Below are 22,447 nucleotides of genomic sequence, written 5' to 3' on the forward strand. Positions count from 1 at the left end.
AGTGAGAGAGGGAACACAAGCAGGGGGAGTGGGAGAGGAAGAAGCAGGCTCATAGCGGAAGAGCCTGATGTGGGGCTCGATCCCACAACGCCAGGATCACGCCCTGAGCCGAAGGCAGATGCTTAACCTCTGTGCCACCCAGGCGCCCCCGCAGCAAGGTATCCTGAACAACAGAAGTGATGAATGAAAAGTGTTATCTAATATGACTGGGTTTTAATGCCATGGATCTGACTTGTTTTGGAAACTGTTTTTTGGAAAATTTATTTATTCTTTTAAAAATATATTTAATGTCATTTCAGTCATTTTTAACTCCCTATTTTATATGAGACCTTGATTTGTGCCAACCTAGAGTTTGACAAAAGTAAGATTTTCCAGGGAGATAGAGCCTAGAGGTTGACAAGAGATCACTACATAAAATCACCTAGGGCAGGGATTATCTTTAATTTGTTTCTGCTCAGTAGGTGGTTGGAAATTTTTTATGAGTGATCTTATTGGAAAAAGGAGGAAACGTTTTCTGCAGTTCTGTTTAATCTATTAGGGGTTAACCATTATATGATACTGTGCCATGTCACAGTAATTTAATGAATTAATGAAAGGAATTATCTCTGGATAATCATCTGGGAGCTGAGGGTTCTGAGGTCACAAAGGTGATTTCATTGTTATCACCATATTTGTCTTTAGTTACCACTGACTTGCTTTACTCTTTATAACTCATCATTGTAACTAAAATATTTTGTTTTTCCAAGAGGCTTTTTTACCCCTCCTTCTTATTTTTTAAAAAAGATTTTATTTATTTATTTGAGAGAGTGAGTGGGGGAGGAGCAGAGGGACAGGAACAAGCAGACTCTGGGATGAACGTGGAACCCCGCACGGTTCTCGATCTCAGGATTGAGCCACTCAGGTGCTCCTCCCCTTTCTATTTTTTGATGGCTTAACAACAGCTATTAAAAAGATTAGGTGGAATAATTGATGGTGTTAAAGTAAGGTGAAGTTATTAGAGTTGTGTTTTATCATTTTTATATTTTTCTACAACTAGTATGCATTCGTTTTTAGATAAAAATGTGTAAAAATATCTTAAACCTAAAGTTTACTTGCTTTCTTCTCAAGTTTTGAGTTTCCTCTCACCCAGAGCTAAATACTCACATAAGCAGCAGACCCTATGTTCACACTCTATAGCCCTCGGTAGATATCATGGAAGAACTGTAGAGTTGTACAAGGAATTCAAACAGCAAGGGTAAGATTGTACTAAATTTTATGTTTCTATGACATTCATTAAACAGCCTACATTTTTTAAAAGCACATAATTGGTGTGAGAAGTCCCAGGAAGACCAGGATAAATAAGATGCCAATCCTGTCTCCACAAAGCTTGTCTGTAGGCAAGTACATGCACTCATTACAATTCATGTAATGAGTGATAGCTGAGTAAGATTCCAGGGTGCTATGGAGTCCAGAGGATGGCATGACTCATTGCACCTCCCAGAAGGATCAGAGCACTTTTAAAAATAGGCAACTGACTCCTTCTAATCTGAATGGTGAAGGGTTGAGAGTTGTGAGGTAGACTAGGGAGGAGGTTTAGTCCATGTCCAAACATGCAGTCAGTGTCAGAGATGGCCAGGGTAGTAATGTGGTTAATTTAGAGTTGGTGGCCCTCACAATTTCTGGCTTCATTTGAGTTGCTGCCACTGAATGGAAGTGACTCAGAGAAATCTGCAATTGTTAAAATGACTGAAAGGTAGTAGTGCAACAGAAGAGCTTATACTTTGTTCTTAAGGTATTAGAATCCCCTTGACATCAAAACAGGATGGTGAAGTGAGGCAGACAGTATTTTTAATTGTAGGTTTTCAAATCAGATTGCCTGACTTCACATTTCCAGCCCCACCATCAGATCAGGTACATCCTCCAATGTAAGCAGATGACTTCTCTCTGCTTCAGTATCCTCATCTGTAAAATGGGAATAGCAAGAGTGACTATTTCACAGGTTGCTAGTGAGCACTAAAAAATGCAGTGTAAGAAAGATCACTGTGAGGGATGCTTGGGTGGCTCAGTCGATTAAGTGTCTGCCTTCGGCTCAGGTCATGATCCCAGGGTCCTATGATCAAGCCCCAGATCAGGCTCCTTGCTCAGTGGAGAGCCTGCTTCTCTCTCTGCCTGCTGCTCCCCCTGCTTGTGCTCTCTCTGACAAATAAAAAACTAAAATCTTAAAAAAAAAAAAAAGATCACCGTGGGTTTATTTCTGAGCTCTACTCTCTTTCATTGATCTATGTGTCTATTTTTGTGCCAGTAGCCTACCACCATACTATTTTAATTACTACAGCTTTGTCACATATCTTGAAATCTAGGGTTGTGATACCTCTAGCTTTGTTCTTCCTTTTCAAACTCACTTTGGCTATTCAGGGTCTTTTGTGGGTCCATACACATTTTAGGATTATTTGTTCTAGTTGTATGAAAAATGTTGTTGGTATTTTGGTAAGGACTACAGATTAAATCTGTAGACTGCTTTGGGTAGTATAGACATTATATTAATATTGGTTCCTCCAGTCCATAAGCATGGAAGTATCTTTCCATTTGTTTGTGTCATCTTCAACTTCTTTTTACCATGTTTTATTGATAGAGTACAGGTCTTTCACCTCCTTGATTAAGTCTACTCCTAGGTATTTTATTCTTTTTGGTGCAATTGTAAGTAGATTGTTTCCTTAACTTCTCTTTCTGTTACTTCATTATTAGTGGATAGAAATGCAACAGATTTCTGCATATTAATTTTGTATCCTGTGATTTTACCAAATTCAGTTATCACTTCTAGTAGTTTTGGTGCAGTCTTTAGGGCTTTTTTTTTTATACAGTATTACATCATCTGCAAATGGTGAAATTTTTACTTTTTCTTCACCAATCTGGATGCCTTTTCTTTTTCTTATATGATTGCTGTGGCTAGGATTTCCAGCACTATGTTGAATAAAAATGGTGAGAGTGAACATCCTTGTCTTGTTCCTATCTTAAGGGGAAAGCTCCCAGTTTTTCACCATTGAGTATGATATTAGCTGTGGGTTTTTCATATATGAACTTTGTTGAGGTATGATAAAGGAAGCAAAAATATACAATGGGGAAAAAGACCATCTCTTCAACAAATGGTGTTGGGAAAACTGGACAGCAACATGCAAAAGAATGAAACTGGATCGCTTTCTTATACTATCCACAAAAATAAATTCAAAAGGGATTAAGGACCTAAATGTGAGACCTGAAACCATAGAACCTCTAGAAGAAAACATAGGCAGTAACTTTTTTGACATAAGCGATAGAAACATTTTTCTAGAAATGTCTCACAGGCAAGGGAAACAAAAGCAGAAATAAACAAATGAGACTATATCAAAATAAAAAGGTTCTGCACGGTGAAGGAAACGATCAACAAAACAAGAAGACAACCTATTGAATGGGAGGAGATATTGCACATGATATAACCAATAAAGGCTTAACATCCAAAATATATAAAGAACTTACACAACTCAATACCAGAAACCCCAAATAAAAAAATGGGCAGAGGACCTGAATAGACATTTTGCCAAAGGAAACATGCAAATAAACAGATGACCAACAGACACATGAAAAGATGCCTCCCATCACTAATCATCAGGGAAGTGCAAATCAAAACCATAATGAGCTATCACCTCACAGCTGTCAGAATGGCTAAACTCAAAAGCAAAGAAATAACAAGCGTCGGCAAGGATGTGGAGAAAAATGAACCTTTGTGCATTTTTGGTGGGGATGCCCACTGGTGCAACCACTATGGAAAACAGTATGGAGGTTCCTCAAAAAATTTAAAAAGAATTACCATATGATCCAGGAATTCCACTACTGGGTATTTACCCAAAAAACCCAAAAACATTAATTTGAAAAGATATATGCACACATATATTTATTGCAGCATTATTTATAATAGCCAAGATATGGAAGCAACCCAAGTGTCCATCAATAGAGGAATGGATAGAGAAGATGTGGTATGTGCACACACATACTAGAATAGTACTCAGCCATAAAAAAGAACGAGATCTTGCCATTTGCAACAACATGGATGGAGCTAGAGAGATGGATGTTAAGTGAAGTAAGTCAGTCAAAGACAAATTCCATATGATTTCACTCATATATGGAATTTAAGAAACAAAGCAAATGAACAAAGAGAGAAAAAAGAGACAAAAAACAGATTCTTAGATACAAAGAACAAATTGGTGGTTGCTAGAGGGGAGATAGGTGGGAGAGGGGTGACATAGATAAAGGGGATCATAAGTATACCTACCATAATGAGCACTGAGTAATGTATAATATTGTTGAATCATTACATTGTAGCCTGTATATTAAATATACTTGAATAAGAAAGAAAGAAAGAAAGAAAGAAAGAAAGAAAGAAAGAAAGAGAAAAAAAAGAAAGATCACTATGGCTACACTTCCAGGCTCATCCTCCAAAAAGTTTTTGGTAATAATCCTGTCACTTAGAGGGTGTCATGCTTAACAGTGGAAGAAAGTAGTGTTATGTGTTAGACACGTAAGACATGACTCACTTAAAGGGTTGCCAAGTTGGGGGGAGAAAAGATCTAATAATTTTGTTTCCTAGTTAGACATTTTTCTTCTTGGAAGATGACACAGTAAATAATAAGAACATTCTGACTGGTCTGATAATTGTATCATTTAGGGTAATATAATAGGTGGTTCTTTTGGTTTAGCAAATCAGAAAGCAAAAATGTGGCTCATATTTCATGTAAGCAGTTTGAGGGTCAAATAAACTTCCTTCAGTACAATCTCTCCCTCTAAACATGATTCATAAAGCTTACTAATCAAGTGTGAGCCTTTGTTCCAAGGCCAGCATTATAAATTGGTAGGTCTTATACCTTAAAAATTTTCATCAGAATGGGAACATTTCTACTTAAATAGAAAAGCTATAAGCCAAAGATATTATTTCCGGAGTTGTTTAAAATTTTAAACACTTCTCAATAGATATTTATGATTCCTAGACTGTGGCATCAAATTCTGTCTTCCTTAAGATTCCGAAAATCAGTAGAAAGATTTTATTATATTAACTAAGAGACATTGTAGGGACGTGTTTAATGGTAATAGGAATCAGTATTATTAATGATGGGGTGAATATATAAAAAAATGCTATTCCTGACTAAGACTTATCTTGATTCACTTTCTAGAAATAATTCAACATAGTTCATTTCTCTGATACATTTATTACAATTCTCTATGAATACCATTTAGCCTAGGTAGGATATTTCATTAATTAAGAATAAATTTTACTTCATCAAGGCAGGAACTAATAAAGTTATGTGTAAGTATTAACATACTGAGAGTAAATGATAAAAATTAATCTTACCAAGATGCCAATCATAAAAATAAATCACACAGGTTGAAGAAAAATGTGAACATCAAATAAAAAAGAGGAATTGCATTCTAAATCTAAGGCAAGATGGATGGGTAGAATTGACTTCCAGATAAAGATTTAAGTTCATAACTATAACCAGACATAACTTCAAACTAACAAATTTCAATTTAGTTTTTTCTTACCCTGAGCTGCAGCAATATGTCTCCATTTCATGATGAATACTGTCAAGAATAACAATGGACGATGGAGTTAAACCACCATGAAGATCCTCCTAGAATAAAATGCCAGCCATGTGAGGGTAAAGAAGACAAATTAAGAAGTCAATTTAATACATATCACCAGCATCCCCAAAACACTGACTCATAACCAGGCCAAAGCAAAACCTTTGTCATATAGTCTTCAATTTTCAGTGTTTCCTGGATAAGTCAGTAAGTATCAGATTTTTCCAGCACAAACAAATGTCTCTCCAAGAAGCTATGGCAGTAATGGTAAATTGTCAAGAGAAACATTCAAGAAAGGCAAAAAAAAAAAAAAAAAAAAAAAAAAGAAATACACCAGGTTATCTCTATTTAGTTTTTTTTTCCATTCATTTTTTAAATTGAAGAATAATTAACATAAGTGTTACATTAGTTTCAGGTGCACACTATAATGATTCAACAATTCTATACATTACTCAGTGCTCATTATGATAAGTGACATGATAAAGCTGTAGTAATTAAAATAGTATGGTAGTAGGATCTGGCACAAAAATAAACACATAGATCAATGGAAGAGAATAGAGAGTCCAGAAATAAATCCATGCTTATATGGTCAATTTTCCATTCAATTTTTAAATTAGAATGTCTAATTTTTTTGCAGAATTTCCCCTTAATTGACACACACTCATTATTGAAAAATGTTAAAGTGAAAAGAAATCAGAAGCAGGAAAAGATCCTATGAAATGTTTATTACTTCAAGAAAAACACTCTAAATATTATTGTACACTTCCCTAAACTGTTTTAGCTTAATCATGTTCATATAAAATATACATCCAAAATGTATATTGCATTCTTTATTCAATATGTACATGCATATTATATTCTATATTTTATTCATTTATCAATGTATCCTAAGCATGTTTTCATGTTATAACATACTCCTCATAAAGATATTCGTAACAACTTCACAGTGTTCTGACAAGTATATAGTCCCAGACGATGAGTATGTTATTAACTTTATACATATAGACCAACAGCTTTCCAAGCATTGTACCAATTTACACAAATACCATCATATTGTGTAGGAGTGCTTATTTCACTATTTTTTTTTTAACATTAATCTGTTTCTGGATGGCTTGTTCCATTTCTTAGGTCTCTTTATCAATTCCTATGTCAGTACCACAGTTTAAATAGCAAAGCTGGAGAGTGTGCTTTGATTTGGGACAGGCAAATGTCCCTGAAGATTCCTCCTTTTTCACCAGTTCTTTAAAAAGTGTATTAGGCTTTCCCCCATAATAACACTGCAATTGCTTCTAAAGGTAGTAAAAACAATCTTGTAATTTTTATTGTGTTTTATTGCTGTAAACTCTTCAATTCTTCAATGGCTTACCTTTTGTTTAGGGCAGTGGTGCTTAACTAAGGGTGATTCTATCCCCCAGAAAAACCTGACAATATTTGGAGGCATTTGGTTGTTGCGTTTGGGAGGGCAGTGCTGCTACTGGCATCTAGTGGTTAAAGGCTAGGGATGCCGCTGAACAGTCTCAAAGCACTACAGAAGACAACCTCCCCTGCAACAATTTCCTCCAATTTTTCAAAGTGTCAATAGTGTGGAAGTTGAGCAACCCTGGCTGTGGGATAAATTGAACACCCCTTTGCTTGGCACATCAGTCCCTCATTCAAATAACTTTGTAGTCTTCAAATGGAGTACAATTATCTTTGGTGGTCGGTTTCCAGATCCTCAAACTGATCTGCGGGATAACATGTCCAAGTTCAAAATAATATTTCTACATCAGAAGAAGGAGAAGGAGGCAGAGGAGGAGGTGAAGGAGAAAGAGAAGATGGGGAAAAAGGAGGAAGAGGAGAAGGAAGAGATGGTGAGGAGGAGGAACTGGAAGAGGAGGAGAGAGGCATATTTTCATCTACCCTGTATCTTTCATCTATGCATGAATCCATGTGGCTACCCATGTGGTTTCAGCCTTTTTTTTTTTTAAATGGAACACAGCATACAGTTAATATTTGGTAAGTCTAGCTAGTCTTATCTTTATGCTTGTTTTAATTTTTCCTAGATATTTTCACAAATTTATGATTACATTTGAACTTGAAAACTGGTTCAGTTAAACTCAATCTACTGGCACATTGGATTACATTGACTTTATGGATTAATTTCAGAAGTGTAATGGCCATTTGTCTTCTTTTACATACTTTTATATACTTTACTAAAGTTTCAGGGCTTTCTTTCCATGTCTTGTTATTGTGAATCAGATCTTTTCTCCCCTGATATTTAAAAATGGTTAGTATTTGAATATGAAGTTGATCTGATATAGACTCTCCTCCCTGTGACTCTTGACCACACGTACTTGTTTGCAAGCCTCCAGCCTTGTGGGCTGGCTGGGTCTCATTCATCTCTGTATCCTCCGTGCTCAGCAGGGCATGCCTTACACACACCAGGTGGACAATAAATGTCTGCTGGATGAAGAACTAGTTAAATGTTTGAGGCAGGATACCTGAGTCGTAGTCTCAAGTACTCCACACAGTACTCCTTTTCTATCTCCTTTTTAACCAAGTATTTAGATTATTTTATTATTATGGAGAAGACAGATGTGCAAATTAAGCAATTGCCTTTGTTTATGTTTACCCCAACAACCATAGCAATAATAAACACTCAGCACTTACTACATGCCTGGCATTATACTAAGAGGTTTGCTTATAGATAGCTCATTCCATCTACCCAAAGCCTATGATGGAGGTATTGTTGTTATTAAAAAAAAAAAAACACTTTAATTTTTAGAGCAGTTTTAAGTTCACAGCAAATTGAGAAGGAAGTGTAGAGCTTCCTATATACCTGCTACCCCTGCACCCACCCCAAGCCTCTCTCACCATGAGTATCCCCCACCCCAGTGGGACATTTATTACAACTCATGAACCTACATTGACAATTCTTTATATGTATACATAAACATAGACAACCTGTGTGATTTTGAAGAACTGCATATGTCTTATCTTTCTAGTTATAAAATGCAAATAATCTTTCCTAAGGGCAAAGAACAGGATCTATTTCCCTCTGTCTTAGGATTCTTTCTAGAATTATCCCAGAAGGCAGGTGGGAGGATTCTGTAAGCTGTTGCACTTGAATACAGGGCAGGTGGGAGAGAAATGTGAATATCAGGTTCCCCAAGTAAATTCTTGAAACCAAATAAAAAAGCTAATTCCCACTAAAAGAGAACAAAAGAAAGACTAACCTTCTCTTCCCCAAAAAGAGAACACAATGGAAAGAAAAAAAAAGAAAAAAAAAACCAAACTAAGGTTGGTGATATTATGATCCTCATTTTATAAGGGAAATAGGCTCAGAGCAGGAACTTACCCCAAATCATAAACCTATGAAGAATCTAGATTAACCCAAAATCTACCTGATGACCCTGTGTCCAGTTTTTTGTTTTCCAAAGAGCAATCTTTTGGGTTCTACCTCTAGGTGTGTGTGTGTGCATGTTTCAGGGTAGTTTTGTCCTAAGAAACAATTTCAGGGAAATTATGGTTTTGATGTGTTAGTTATATTTCCCAGTACGTAGCTTGAACACATTCTACCTGCATTCTCTCGGAAAGGCTGGCTTTCTGTTTTATATACAGTTAACAGCACCTTGCTTGAAAGGCTAACACAACAATGGCCAAAGGCAGGACCATGAGTGTTGAGTCTAAGAGCCTTCAGGGTCTGTCATGGAGGGAGGGACTAGAGACCAAAGGAATTTGTGTCTTCAAATACTTTACCAGTGGCATTGAATTCCTGAGCTTGTCCTATCCCTACATCGCTGGCATCCAAGAACAGTGTGTCTTGTAACTTATTCCTTCTCAGTCACTTTTAGGAAACATTACTTGTTACATCAGTGAAAACTATTTTTAATACCTCCTATGCTAATTAACACACCCTCTGGTGTAGCGACCAATAAGCATATTTCAAGGACACATTAACCAATTCTTAATCACCTGTTGCAAACACCACTCACTACACAAATGAAAATTATTTTTAATACTGTTTATGTGAATTAACACACCCTCTGGTGTAGCTATCAATAAGAGTACTCTAAGTACCAAATAATCTATTAAAATGTTGGTCCTTTTTAGGACATTTGAAGTGGTAATTAATTGCCTCTATGATGTGGATTAGGGATAATTTGCATTATACTCCCACGTGCAAGCCTGCAACAACCACCCTCCCACGACCAACAAATGCTATATTGATGCAATTTAAAGTAACTGATCATGCACACCACAGAACAGCCTCAGCAAGTAATAGTTACTAAGATATTCATCCTAGTGTATGTGTAATAATACATTATATTTAAGTGTCTAATAAGAATGGCTTGGCTTAAAAAAATCATGATATATTCTCGGGTTTCTCAATTGTAGCTCTTGTGAAATTTTGGGCTGGAGAGTTGTGGGAGATTGTACTGTGCATTGTGGAATGTTTAGAGCATCTTAGGTGCCAGGAGCACCTCATTTTCCCCAGCCGTGCCAACAAAAAATGGCTCTAGACATTGCAAAATGTCCACTGGGGGCAAAATTACACCACATTAACCACAAGTCTACAGGATGGAATACTATACTATACTATGAAGCTATCAAAAATATATTGTAAAAAATTCTCATGACCCAAGATGTTCAAAATGTTTTTTTTTAAAGATTATATTTATTTATTTGAAAAAGAGAAAGTGAGCACAAGCAGGGGGAGTGGCAGAGGGAGAGAGAGAAGCAGGCTCCCGCTGAGCAGGGAGCCCGATATGGGGCTCCAAATGTGGGGTTTGATCCCAGGACCCCAGGATCATGACCCGAGCCGAAGGCAGACACTTAACTGACTGAGCCACCCAGGTGCCCCTTAAAATGTTTTAATTAAAAAATCATTATATGAGACAAAAGGTAAGTATGATCCTGATTTGTAAAATTTAAAAAATGGAGATAAGCATTGAAATATAATGACAGGTAATCGTTTACGTGTGTGCTTACTCTGAGCAAATGTTAAGCTTTCATGCATTTTATCTACTTAATTCTCAGAATAACCTTATGATGTTGGTAGTATTATTAACCTCATTTAACAAATAAGGAAACTAAAGCTCATGGATGTTAAGAAACTTGGAAATGCCATAATATTAATAGCAGTCATTTCCAAGTAGTGAAATTGAGTGGCATTTATCTCTTTATATTTTTCAAGCTTTCCTCAATAAATATTACCTTTTATCAAAAAACTTTAAAAAGACCTATAGAATCATAAATCTTTCTCTTAAAGAACACAATTTACTGAATGCTTTCTGATTGTTTCCATCTAATACCTATATTCTTAGCCTTTTTCATATGCCTTAACTTTAAAAAAATTTTTTTATTGAGATATAATTAACATATAACATTGTTAATTTCACGTATACAACATGATTCAATATTTGTATATATTACAAAATGATCACCATAAGACTAGTTAACATTTGTTACCATACATAGTTACAATTTTTTTCTTATGATGAGAACTTTTAAGATCTACTCTCTTAGCAACTTTCAAATATGCAGTACAGTATCATTAACTCTAGGTACCATGCTGTACCTTGACTTATTTCTGAGTAACATTTTCTAATTATTTGATTACTAAAAGCTGTAATGAAGAATCTTCCCCATTTTTCTACTCAGATGCATATTTAGTGTTTCAACTTAATGCCTTGAATCACTAAAAGAAAACCTTGATGAACTTTCTTGAGAAACAATGTATCCAGAAACCTTGAAACATTTTTTTAAATTAATGTAGAATTAACTAGAAAACTCTCAAAAATCTCTGCTTTTTTTTTTTTTTTAAAGATTGACTTGTTTTCATTTTAGAGAGAGAGAGAGAGGAAGAGAGAGCAGGGGAGAGGGAGAGGAAGAGAAGCAGGCTCCCCTCTGAGCAGAGCCCACCACGGGGCTTGATTTCATGACCCTGAGATCACAACCTGAGCCAAAACCAAGAGCTGGATGCTTAACCGACTGAGAAACCCAGGTGACTCCGCTGAAGATCTTTTGAAAAGACATCACCCGCTTTCCCCCTTCCTGGTGAAGTTGCTAACAGGCAGAACAAGTAAACAGAGCATTACCATTCTTTGAGGGTGGAGCTTCCTTGAGGCTGTGGAGGCATAGGTTTCATGATCAGGACACAATATCAATGTTGATGAAAGACCTTCTGACCACTGGGATATTTTTTGTTGCTCCTTGCCTATTTGAGGATGAGCCAAGGTTGCAAACATAGTTGGTTTGTGATCATTACTTAAGATATTTTCTGTGTCCTGCTTATTTATGTTATACTGACAGGATAGAGAGAAGGCTTCATGATCGGCCTCGTCTTACTCTTCTGGCCTTGACTTTTCTTGGCAATTCCTCCAACCTCCTGATTCTCATCCAGTCTGAATTCATAGCCCTCCATCTTTGTATTCTCCTAGAATCCTGGGAGCTACCATCACAGATTTATCACAGTGCCATCAGTGGAAATGTGTCAAATTTCATAAACTGCCTCTTTCTGGAAGCAGGTTGGGTATCAGTGATGAATAGGTATCAGTGTGGAGCATAAACATCACCAGGAGCTCACATTTTTATGCATTTCTTTGATAAAAATTTACCGAATGATATTTGACTTTAAACTTCCAAGTCACGTTCCAAATTATGGAATGTTCAGTTCTACCTTCCAGCCCCCATTCCTACAACATGCTCACCAAGAAGATATTTCTCAAAATAATTATCAAATAAACACACACAGTTTTCACATGCATATTGGGTCTTTGCCCAATATTCTCTTGATTCAATACCTTTTTCTTTGGAGTAAGTCTATAAGAAAACAAAAGTTAGGTATAAATTTTAACCAAAGGTACTTTAAAATACACATCCAGAGAAGGAAGAGTTATATTCAATATTAGCCATTTTATTATAATATATTTGAGCAAACTTAGAACCAATAAGGTCTTCTCAGGTTGGTTTTTGCCTCTAAGTAAACCATTACCAGCAGCCAGGAAGGGGCTCTGCAATCTGGGAGGCTCAGACCATTTTTGTTCATGACCTGTTCTCTTCTTTCCTATGCCCTCTGTCTGTATCTGGCTAAATGTGAGAGATTTGAAGCGATCTTACTGTATATGATGGGAGGGAGAAGACCACTGAGGGAGGAAGGCGAACTGGCTCTGCATACTCAAGTGCACTGAAATGTAGCTTCTATAGAAATAACAAAAATCAAATCAAAATGCTCAAGTGTGTGTGCTATTTACTTATTTGAAATTATCTGCTAAAAGATGTTAGGTTAAAAATTAGCGAAGTGAAAAATGTTCAATCTGTATTCAACTAATCCATTTTACTAATAAAATATTTTGATAATTTAAAAACATAAATTATTATTAATGTTATTTGTATTTGCTCTTACAGCATTCATTTATCTAATGATTATTTCATACACTCGTATCTTACCCTTCACAAAACACCCAGTGAATGCTATTGCTGTAAATTATGTAGTCAATTAATTACAGGTGTTATTATTTTAAAGTTTTTGGGGAAAAGAGTATTAAGAGTATAAAATGATAGAATCCGTAAAATTATTATTTGTACTTGGGGGAAAACATTTTAAATATTGAGTTCTATTATCACATTAGGCTAGATGGTAAGTCTTGTTCAACATCATGCAATTAACAGGTAGCTGGCTAAGCAGGGGCTCAAATCCACGTGTCTCCAAAATGGATGATGGTGGTACCATTAAGAAAACCTGAAAACTCATAAAGTGGATTTGGATGATTCTGATTTAAGATGTTTAATAAAAGCAGCTGATAATGATGCTTTGGCGTATGAAATAGTGAAAGTAAGTCTTTAAGGTTGTATGTTAAGTGTCTAACACTGTCTCAGGGCAGTTGCAGTATCTTTTATTTTTCAGGACAGCAGGGGGCTGCCAGGTACTGGGAAGCAGGAAGCAAGTCTATTGTTTTCTGTACTTTGCTCAGTTAACTTTCTTACTGCTGGCAAAAGTGAGCTGGCTTCATCTGATGCCATGGTTAAAAAGAAGTTGTGTAATTCTAGAATCATAAATGCATAACTTTCTCTATTAGGTACATGACATCCAATGAACTGTATAGAGCTGGAGTGTATCTCAGTCTGTAGTTTTAACATCCACCCATCTATCCATTGATCCATCCAACTATCGATCCACCCATCTGTTGATCCATCCATCCATCCATCCACCCATCCATCCTTCCCATAGCATTTATGGAACAGTGGGCTAGACCCCACGAATAAGAGAAGATGCCTGCACCAGAAACTCACAGGTTGAAGGGGGAAAACAAAGGAACAGTCTAGCATAAAAAGGAGTAAGAGCTGAAGTTGCAGGTACAGCAGTGGGAACGCATAAGAGGGAGGCTGTAATCCTGCCTATAGGGAATTTGAGGACAACTCATCCTAAGAGCTGCGCAAGGTGAGAAGGGCATTCCACACATAGGAACAGCACATGCTCAAAGGTGTAGAGGAAAGAAAATGTGTGAGAAATGTTCTAGGAGAAGCAAACGTAGTTTGTAGAAAATGAACAAACAGGATAAAGAGAAGTCAAGATTCAAGCGATAAAGAGCACATGTCTGTATATTTCTGGTTCCCTACGACCTTTACTGTTTTACAGAGAGCTAGGGTTAACAGAGCTATGGGTCACTAAATCACTGGTTGTGCAATTCTAGATGCAGCATTTCTATCAGCATATTTTTCTGTTACTAATTCTTTCCTTCCTCAAAGAGTCATGTCTCGGAAGTCACTTTTCTCTAAATTTGATGTCACATTTTTTTTAAAGATTTTATTTATTTATGTGACGGAGAGACAGCCAGCGAGAGAGGGAACACAAGCAGGGGGAGTGGGAGAGGAAGAAGCAGGCTCCCAGCCAAGGAGCCCGATGTGGGACTTGATCCGGGAACGCCGGGATCACGCCCTGAGCCGAAGGCAGACGCTTAACGACTGCGCTACCCAGGCGCCCCCACATTTTTTTTATTTAATATATTTTTCTGTAATTAATAAAGGAAAGCTTTTAAAAAGTAGGTATCTATATAGTCTTACTCTAACCTTCAATAGCAAACAAGTAGTATCCACTTCAGGTTCACAATTTTCATCGTCTTGCTTCACATCGAGCACTCAGCTGTCCTAAGCAATCTGAGTGCGCCCATAAACAAAGAAATTCATAAGTCATCCAAGAAGCCAGGTCTTTGTGAAAATTTTAGTCTAATCCTTAGATGAATTTAAAGTAAAAGAGATGTTGTTATTTTTGTTTTATTAGTGGAGTAGTTTCAGGCATGTATGTTAATTTTGAGGTTAATATTTTTCAAGACTGGGAAGTTCATTTGTTCTGCACTCTGTGTGGATTTGAAGGGATGGAAGGAAATAAAAGGTTAATAAGGACAACCTAATTAATAATAATTTAAAAAAGCAACAGTGGCAAGAAAAATGTCCGCACTAGCATCTAGAGCACTGTGCCTGGAAGATAATCAGTGCTCCAAAAATACTTGAATAAATGAATGCTGAATGAATGAATGTTGATTCTCTGCCCCTTATCTCCACAAATATTAAAGTCAGTGTGAATGGGTGCAAACGACTTTGGATGCTAGGCTGTTTCAATGTTGCATAGAAACCAAGCCTCTGCTTGATAGCCCTGGTGTTTTTTCAAAACAACAAACTGTAAGTTGAAGTACAACTTGTTTCTTCTTATCTTCATGACCATTTAAAATATCAGGTTCTTTTCCTCTGTTATATGCATCACCATTTCTTAGGTGTTTTTCTATTCTGTGTTTGCCAGAAGTAGTCAATGTGGTTATAACTCTGTTAACTCTTCCTTTAACAGAGGGATTTCATAAAAAGTAATACTGACGTGTAAATCAAATGTAAGAAGTAATGCTCTTCATTTCTCCATTCAATGGGGGAAATTCTTTTAGAAATTCTGATTCTCTTTCTGATCAACTCAATACAGTGAGATGGAAGTGGTCTTCTGGTAGAAGAAATGGCCTTTTCCTGCCTGATGGAGAAACAGAGAATGTTCATGTGTTCCCAATAAAACCTACTTAGTTCTATTGATATATGAGCATTGCTAGGTAAGTTGTAGCTAAATGTCACCTTGTTTTTCCTACTAGAAACTTAATGTTATATTTTTTAACATTTAGTATTAATGCTATTTAATTTTAATTTAATGTATAGTGTTGTACTGATGAAAAGGAATACTTTTTTGCTTAAAATCTTATGTTTAGGGTTTTATAATTTGATATTACTTCTCAATCAGGATAGATTCTATAAAGAATATAATAAAAAAAGAAAGAAGTTATGTTGCCTTCTCTATTCAGAGCTTTATGAAGAGAATCTCAGGTCTTGGGGGTCGCCAACTCCTTCTGATAAATGGTAAAGGAGCATTATGAAAATGTTCTTGTGCAGACAGACATATGGAGTATATGTGGTATTCTTTAAAAAAAATAAACTCATATAAATACTGTAGGTGTCTGTGTTTGGATTAAACAATGGAGCTTGGCATTATGTAACTGAAGGTTTCTACTGGCTTCCTGTATTTACCAGTAATCCACAAGGGATGCATTTATATACATTTCCTACCAAGCCCACAGCACTTTGGTTGAGTTTTCCAAGTCAGATAAACCTCTCCTATTGTTTATATTGGTGTGTATGCCAAAGAGGAGTGATTCAATGGAAAGGAGGTCTTGCAGCATATAGCTGCCAAGTTTCTGGAACTTACCTATTTAAAAGATGTAAATTTGGGACCCATTCAAGAAGCAAGAAAAAAATGGATAATGAATAGCTTAAAGATTTATATTTTATGTCTAGATATAATATTTAATTAAACTCCAAAGAGAAATGACAATCAGTGAAACGTCAGAACAATGAATCTGAACTTTTAGACTATTTTGACGTAGCGCACCGATGTGTTCAGACTACTACGCAAACATTTGTTACAAGCTCCCTCCTGTATCACTGAGATAGAACTCTGTCTAAAGAAATCCCAGGGAGTTAGAATAGAATGGATTCTTTGACTTCTCTTTTTCTTCATCCCTATTATTTTTATGATAGAAGTAAGGCTGCATGTATTTGTTGTTAAAATTGAAACAAAGAGATATACAAATTAAAGAACGAAAGACTCCTGCCTTTCTTACCCCAGCTCCTAGCCCCTAAAGGAACCACTGCTGATGATTTTGCATTTACTTATTTACACTTCCCTTTAATACATATGAAAACACATCTACTCATAATTTATTTTTAAAAAAAGGTATCATATGACACATATTCCACGGTTTACTTTTCTCTTTTGATCATGTTATGAACTTCTCACCATGTTAGCACATAGATCTATCTTTTAAAAATTTGAGTCTATGGAATTCTGAATATACCGTATTATGAATACCATAATTAATTATTTCTCTCCATTGGTTTAGTTAGGAATTACTTCTGCTATTAGCATCAAAGACTCAAAAAAGAAGTGTCACAAAAACATTAGAAATTTTATCTTTCTCATAACAAAGGCTGAGGAGTCCTGGGCAGGTGTGATGACTCCATGATGTCTTTAGGAATAGAATGCCTTTAGTGTTCGGATACTGATTGTGGCACCCATCCTCAAAGTAATATTATGGTCCCAAAATATCTGTTGGAGCTCTAGAAATCAAATCTTTATTATAGGTGGGAAGAAGTGGAAGGCAAGGAACAAAAGTTATATGCCAGGAATGTCAGTCCATTTTTCAAAAAACTCTTATACAAGTTTCCCTAACAATTTCTGCTTATATATCATTGTTCAAATCTTAACAAATAGCCATCCCTTTCTATAAGGACTTAAGGGAAATGTATTTAGGGGGTTGTGTGGACACATCCAACAATCAGGATCTTTCAGTAAGGAAGAAGGGGAGAATGAAGGTTGAGTGGGTATCTAAGCAATTTCTACCACACTTATTATTAGTTTATAATTTTTGCTATAGCAAATGGAACTGCAAAGAATATCCATAAGCATATTTCTTTTTATGGTATTTACTTCATTTTTTCCCTGTAACTCCTGTTTTTGACTTTGAGTCTATTAACTATTTTCCATTATGTTATATCCTCTGTTTAAAACTTTGCCCAGTTTTCTTCTGCTTTTGTTCAAAAACACAAGTATTCTACTCTCATCTAAGTTTTACTTCCTTTCTTTCCTCTACTTAAGCTTTCCCCTATTTGGTAAAAACAGAATAATAGGTTCAGATATTGATGTTTATACATGAACAAATGATAAATTGGAAGTGTCCCCACCTGGCCTTTATTATTTAACTGATAGGGTAGTCCAGTGGCTGGGAGCACACACTGGGTATAACATTTTACTCTCTGATGTTCCCCGTGCCTCATTTGTTCGATCTGTAAAATGTTAATTTTGGTACTTAAGTCATAGGGTTAGTGTGAGGATTGAAAGTAAAGCACTTGGAATAGTAGCTGATATGAAGTAAGTGCTCTGTCTTTACAGTTGTCAACTATTGTCTCAGTGAAGTTAAAAAAAAATGTGTATGTAGGATGATGGGAATGCAGGCACAAAGGGAAGGTGACTGGTGTTCAGAGTCCAGAGAGTTTTTATGAGGAATTTGAGATGGCCAAAATGGAGTGAGTTAAAGGACTGTCGAGCAATATTGAAAAAACAGCTGAGGTTGGGAATCGTGTATTTGTGATGAACATGGGCACATGGCAGTACTTGACTGCTTAGGAACAGGAGTGAAAACAATGGACAAATAGATAAAATAAGTGTTGGGATTGACTGGGTAGGGTTGGTAGAAGGCCAGGAGTATAGGACACTAGATGGTGCTGATTTGAAGTAGAGGAAACTTGCTATGGGGTTCTGGCTGGGAAAGGAGAAATATGAAGGCAGGAGATGACTTCAAAAATTGATTTCTCTTGAATTGAGATGTAGGATAAATTATGGATAGAAAGAAGGATGTGGATTTTCAGAATTCAGGCTTTTAAACGTATCATTCTGAGTGATAATAAATTCTGAGTAGATTGTTGACGTGAAACAAATGCCAGAGATGAGCATCAGGGAAATAGCGAAAATCAACGATTCCACTCAGTTTAATTAAATTGGCAGTTAATGGCCACCTCAGATATGCCAGTGAATGTGTTCTATGTTCTTGTGAACAAAATTAACACATTTCTTAACTTCAATTTACTTGCCATTTGGCAGACTGGAGGATAGACTAGTGAATGAAATATGAAGTGGAATTTACAATTACTCAAGGACACTACAGACAGACAAGAAAATGTCAGTGGGCCAAGAACCAAAGCCTGCACTGAATGTGGAGAAATGGCTTAAAAGCCAGTGCATGATAGTGACAAAGAAGATCGTATAATGGTATCTTCAAAAAGAGGCTGATGATCTCAGGTTGCAGAACACTGGATGTGATACTATGAGTTGTTAACATGTCTACCTTAATCACTAGACTCTACATCCTTTAGGACAGGGACTAGACCCATACATTTTTACATCCCCTTTGAAGTCTTGGCACACTGTAGTACCTAAATTAGCATTTGAATTATCACCAAAAAAAGAAAAAAATTTTTTGATATTTAGATATACTATAATTGACTCTTAAACAACATGAGTGTTGGGGTACCAATGCCCTGCGGAGTTGAAAATCTGCATATAAATTTTGACTTCCTCCCCCAAAACTTAACTAATGTCTATTGTTGACCAGAAGCCTTACCGATAACATAGTCAACTAACACATATTTTGTATGCTTTATGTATTATATACTGTATTCTTACAATAAAGTAAGCTAGAGAAAGAATGTTATTAAGAAAATCATGGGACACCTGGGTGGCTCAGTCTGTTAGGCATCTGCCTTCAGCTCAGGTCATGATCACGGGGTTCCTGGATCGACCCCCATGTCTGGCTTCCTGCTCAGTGGTAAGTCTGCTTCTCCCTCTTCCTCTGCCCCTCCCCCTCCCCCTGCTCATGCTCTCTCTCTCTCAAATAAGTACAATCTTAAAAAAAAAAAAAAGGAAATCATAATGAAGAGAAAATACATTTACAGTACTGTACTGTATTTACTGAAGAAAATCTGCATATAACCATGCAGTTCAAACCATCATTTGAACAACCCATGTTGTTCAAGGGTCAACTGTATATTAATTATTTGTTTCTATGTATCTTAAATTATATTAAAACTTAGAAGCTTAGGTGATGTCAGCAAGATGACAGAATAGGAGATTGTCCTTGTCCCCCGCAGAAACAAAACCATCGATGAATGGAATACCTTTATAAGAGTTCTGAAATCTGAGTAAGAGGTTATAGCACCCTAGTGGAAGACAGAAATGAGAAAAGATGCCTTTAAAAGGGTTCACTTTTTCCATTTCACCCTTCTCTGAAGACAGCACAGCACAGGGTCAAGTGAGATTCCCTCAGCCCATGAATTCTCCCATGGGAGAAGAAGAGAGCAAAGTGAATGTTCAACTTCTCTAGCATTTTAGAGCACTACCTGAGTACTGCACTTCTGTCACACCTCACCCAGAACATGGAGGGAATTGGCATGGCTAGGTTGAACTGGGGTTAGCTAAGAACAAAAATAAAGGGCAGAGTCTCTCAACAACTGATGTGAAGATTTCAGCAGCTAGCCTGTGGCCCCAGGCAGCTTGTTCAACTTTTGACCTTGCCATTTAGAATCTCTGGTTGAGCTGACTGGTGAAGGGCTTTCCTTGCCACAACTAGTCAGTAAAGACTGGAAGAGGTGACTATTCCCTTAAATGTGCAAACATCAATGCAAGGCTAAAAGTATCATGAAGAATCAGAGAAACATGACACTACCAACGAAACAAAATAAAGCTCCAATAATCAACCCACAAGAGATGGAAATCTACAAACTATCCGACAAAAAATTCAAAATACATTCTTTTTTTTTTTTTTAAGATTTTATTTATTTATTTGACAGAGAGAGAGAGACGGCCAGTGAGAGAGGGAACACAAGCAGGGGGAGTGGGAGAGGAAGAAGTAGGCTTTCCAGTGGAGCAGGGAGCCCAATGCGGGTCTCGATCCCAGGACCCTGGGATCACGCCCCGTGCCGAAGGCAGACGCTTAATGACTGAGCCACCCAGGCGCCCCTCAAAATACATTCTTAAAGTAGCTCAGTAAGTTACAAGACAAAACAAATAAGTGAAAACAGGAAAGCAACACATGAACAAAATGAGAAGTTTGGCAAAGATATAGACACCATAAAAAAGACCCAAACAGAAATTCTGGAGCTGAAGAATACAATGATTGGACTGAAAAAATGCAATAGAGATTTTCAATGGCAGGTTGAATCAATCAGAAGAAAGAAACAGCCAACTCAAAACAAGTTATTTGAAATTATCCAGTCAGAAGAACAAAAAAGAATAAAGAAGAGTAAAGAAACCATATGGAACTTATAGGACAATATCAAAAGACTCAAAATGCCTATTATGGGATTCCCAGAAGGTGAAGAGAAAGGGGCAAAAAGCTTATTTTTTAAAAAAATAATGGCTGAAGACCACAAACTCTGAGGAGGGAAATAGTCATTTGTATTCATGAAGCAGAAAAGTTCCAAATAGGTTGAACCTAAAGAAGCCTACAATGAGAAACATTATAGCCAAAGCTGTCAGAAATTGAAGACAAAGAATTTCAAAAACAGCCAGGGGAAAAATACTAGTCACATACAAGGGAATCCTTATAAGACTATAAGCAGATTTCTCAGTAGAAACTTTGAAGGCTCGGAAAGAATGAGATGATATATTCAAAGTGCTGAAAGAAACTACTATACCCAACAAAACTCTCTTTTGAAAATGAAGAAATGATAAAAACTTTCCTAGGCAAACAAAATCTGAGGAGGTTTATCACCACAAGACCTGCCTTACAAGAAGCGATGTTAACAAGAATGTTAAATGACAACATGAAAGCTTATGAAAGTATAAATCTTCCTGGTAAAGGTAAATATATAGAAAAAATACAGAATAATGTAATTGTGTAATAGTGTTGTGTAAATAACTTTTAACATTAGTATAAAAGTGAAAAGACAAGAATATTAAGAATATCTATAACCACAATTTGTTGATTGATACACAATACAAAAAGAATAAATTATTACATTAATAACAAAGTATGTGTGTGGTGAAGTAAAAGTGTAGTGTTTTATGTATATAACTGAAGTTGTTATCAGCTTAAAATAGATTGTTATAACAACCAAAAGTTTTATGCAAGCCTTTGATAACCACAAAGAAAAAAACCTATATAGACACAAAAAAGATAAGGGGAAAAATCAAAGTATAGCACAACAAAAATGATCATAAAGGAAGACAGCAAAAAAATAAGAACAAAAGAACTACAAAACAAACAAAAAACAATGAACAAAATAGCAATAGTAACTCCTTACCAATCAATAACTACTTTATATGTATGTGGATTAAACTCACCAATCAAAAGATATAGAATGGATGAATGGATCGAAAAACAAGATCTGAATTATATCCAGTCTAGGAAAGACTCATTCTAGATTTAAGGACACATATACACTGAAAGTAAAGGGATAGAAAAAGATATTCCATGCAAATGATAAGCAAAATAGAGAANNNNCAGGAATGGCTATGCTTATATCAGACAAAATAGACTTTAAGTCAAAAGCTGTCACAAGAGACAAAGAGGTCATCACTCAGTGATAAAAGAGTCAATCCAAGAGGAACATGTGACACTTATAGATATGTATAAATCCAACATCAGAGCACCTAACTACTTAAAGCAAACAATGACAGATCTGAAAGGAGAAAGAGGAACATAACAATAGCAACAGAACTGACCAGCACAATAGGCCAAATGGACCTAACAGACATACAGGAAGCATTCTAAATATATATTCTTCTCAAGCT

At 36.2% G+C, this 22,447-nt stretch overlaps 1 long non-coding RNA gene across 1 annotated transcript in view; it reads right to left on the reverse strand.

Annotated features, from left to right (window-relative positions):
• Positions 1-1,235: 1,235 nt before the first annotated feature.
• LOC103661580 overlaps positions 1,236-22,447 on the reverse strand; it is a 407,461-nt gene continuing 386,249 nt past the window's right edge. Inside the window, exons 6-7 of the long non-coding RNA XR_568182.1 lie at positions 5,551-5,639; positions 1,236-1,941 (exon numbers count right to left, since the gene is read on the reverse strand). This is a non-coding gene — a long non-coding RNA (uncharacterized LOC103661580). The remainder of the gene's footprint in view (positions 1,942-5,550; positions 5,640-22,447) is intronic.

Source organism: Ursus maritimus, unplaced genomic scaffold, assembly GCF_017311325.1.
Source record: "Ursus maritimus isolate PB19 unplaced genomic scaffold, ASM1731132v1 scaffold_9, whole genome shotgun sequence".
Classification (NCBI taxonomy): Eukaryota; Metazoa; Chordata; class Mammalia; order Carnivora; family Ursidae; genus Ursus; species Ursus maritimus.